This window comes from Lepidothrix coronata, unplaced genomic scaffold, assembly GCF_001604755.1.
Source record: "Lepidothrix coronata isolate B3197 unplaced genomic scaffold, Lepidothrix_coronata-1.0 Scaffold198, whole genome shotgun sequence".
Lineage (NCBI taxonomy): Eukaryota > Metazoa > Chordata > Aves > Passeriformes > Pipridae > Lepidothrix > Lepidothrix coronata.
In genome coordinates, this window is record NW_016690378.1 from 122,999 (window position 1) to 125,942 (window position 2,944).

The window sequence follows — 2,944 nt, forward strand, 5'->3', positions numbered from 1 at the left end:
GTTTGGATGATCCTCTGGGGCACAGGGGGTGACTCTTGGGGATGGTTCTGTGCAGGGCTGAGGGTTGGACTGGATGCTCCTTGTGGGTCCCTTCCAACAGCACATTCTGTGATCCAGGCTGGGAATGACAAACCCAGGACCTGCACAGAATCCCACCTGCTCATCACCAAGCTTGTGGATTTATTTTCTGTTAAACTTCCAAACTGATGTTTCACCTGTGCTTCTCTTCTACAGAGATAATGAATATCCTCACATTCCCTCCCCAGGTCCCTGAATGACCTCCTGAACGACCAAGACTTTGCACACACAAAAAATTTTCAAAAAGCCCACAGATATTGGAGATTTAACTGTTTTCATTCTTTTTGTTTCAGCTAAGGTGGAAAATCGAAGGGAAATTGGGAAGAGCATCCCAGGGAGCCTTTGTTCGTGCCTGTGGTGGGGTTTGCAGAAAATTGTTCTAAATGGCAGTGTTATTATTTACATCTCTATGGGGGCATCATTTAAATGTGGAGCTGTTAAAGAGGAGAAGGAAGTGAGGGGATGTGCATTCTTTTTTTTTGTGGAGAAGGGTGACTGGGGATGGAGATGGGAAAGGGAAAGCAGCCATCCAGGGCTCCAGGCTTCCACAGCTTCTCCCAGGGCTGGGAGACCTTCTGGAAGGGGAATCTTAAATAATTAAAATCTGAAATCTGCTCACCTGGAGATGAGCAAAGTGCTCTCTTTGGGGGGATTGTGTTTGTACAGCACATTACAGGGCCTGTCACTTGATATCCGGGTGCAAATGGAATTTTCCAACAAAAAGATTGCCTTAAATATATATTTAAGCAGAGTTCAGACTGAAAGGACAGACCAGTTGGGGAGGGTTAAAAACCTCCACAGGGATGTTGTTGTGTGTGTGACAAATTCAAGAAATTCCAAGGCAATGCTGCACATCCAAATAATCCACCCATAGTCAGGGAGGAAAAGACTTCAAGCTCTTCAGATTGCCCTAAATTGTACCAAAAGGGATGAGAAGTATTTTTGTGGCTCTGCTGCCAACTTGTGCTTTCTTTAAAAACAAACCCACATGTTCTGCAATATTTTGTGCCTAAAAAAGTAACTGAGCTGTGAAAAAAAGCCTGATCTGGCTCTGCGGATTCCGTGCTTCCCACTTATCCATGTTTGAACGTCTTTGAAGTGTAACCTTAACTGGATAATTTGAGTTTATTGTGCTTGTTTTGAGAAAATTATCTCATCACAGAGCAATCACAACATCCTTGTGAGGCTGATTGGAGGGAGACACGCTGGGAGAGGAGCCGGGAATTGTTCTCTCTCAAGCCAGGGTGTTGCACCAAGTGTGATTCCACGGGAGTCTGTGTGAGCCAGCACTATCCAAGATTTCCCTGGACCTCGGATTGAACAGATTTTGCTTACATTTGCAGATAAAACCAGGCTGTGAGGGATGAGCTGTGCATGGAGATGTTTCAGAGGAAGAGGGGCAGAATAAACACGGGCAGGGACCTGCAGCAGGAGCTCAGCAGAACTACGGGGCATGGGGCAGCTGTGCAAATATCTGGGGATTATTATGGATTAAAAATGGGATGTGAGCTGTGAGAGTGAAAAAAAAATGGAAAGGGACACCTTCCACCAGCCTGGTTTGCTCCTTTGATCCAGCCAGGCCTTGGACACTCCCAGGGATGGGGCAGCCACAGCTTCTCTGGGCACTCTGTGCCAGGGTCTCCCTGCCTTCACAGGGAGGAATTTCTTCCCAGTATCCCATCTAATCCTGCCCTCTGACAGATCCACAAAGCTGATACAGCTCCATAGAATTCCCAGGGATTAACTGCAGGAATATTTGGAGAATGTACCCAAACAAAACCAAGAATCAGGATGAATTTCCAGACCTTCCTTCACAGCAGAAAAGAAAAAGCCCCTTGTGCTCTGAGGACCACTTCTTCTGCCCTCAAAATTATAACTAATGTTGATGGTATTTCCCACAAACCTGTGGTGACAGGAGGAAGATTCCTGGATTCCCATTTCCCTGTCCTTTGCTGGATCCTGTGGCACAGGAGGAGCTCAGGGCCTTTCCTGGGGTTCTAAAATCCCCAACCTGCAGCAGTGCTGGGATTAAAGGGGTCAGTTCTCCCAACAGAGCTCCCTGCAGTGATTTCTGTCACCTTCTGTCACCCTGCAGGGAAGCTGCTGCTGCTCTGCCAACTCCCAGAGAAATCTGGGCCCTTGGATATTCTGCTGTGGGTACAATCCTCAGAGAAAGAGGGGCTTGTGATAACATCCCCCTCCCACCAATCCTAATCCCGGGAGTTGAAATTCCTTGAGATGGTGTGTGAAGGTGAATAAGTCATGAAGTTCCCTCCACAAACCCTGTCACAGATCACAGCAACTCCCAAAGCTAATAGAAAAAAAGAGAACTTTGGTGTTTTCCAGCTGCACTTTGCATGATCCAGGTGCAACTGAATGTGGGTTTTGGAGATATTTCTCCTGGAACCTGACTGGCAGCAATGGCTAGATCAACCCCTGCTAAAAATGTTGTGAAGTTTAAGGAAATTTAAAACAACCTTTGATAATAAAATTTTAAATAAAAAATTTTAGTTTAAATTTATTTCCATTTTAATTTATTATTTGTAATTTTTATTTATTTATTATATATTATTATATATTGTTATTTTATTTTTATTAATTATTAAATATATATCTGTATTAAAAATGATGCAGAAGTGCCTCATTTTCTCAGTGAACTTTCCCTTTGCAGTTGAGATGAGAAGCTCCCACAACCATCAGTCAATGCTTTCCACACTTTCTTTGTTTCTAACACAGGTCAGGGGAACACCTCATCCTGCTGGTTCCCTGAGGAGACCAGGAGAGGGAAAACCACAGCAGAAGAAGTTTCTGCTCCCCTGCAGAGGGTCCCTATCCCATAGGAGAGGGTCCCTATCCCATAGCAGAG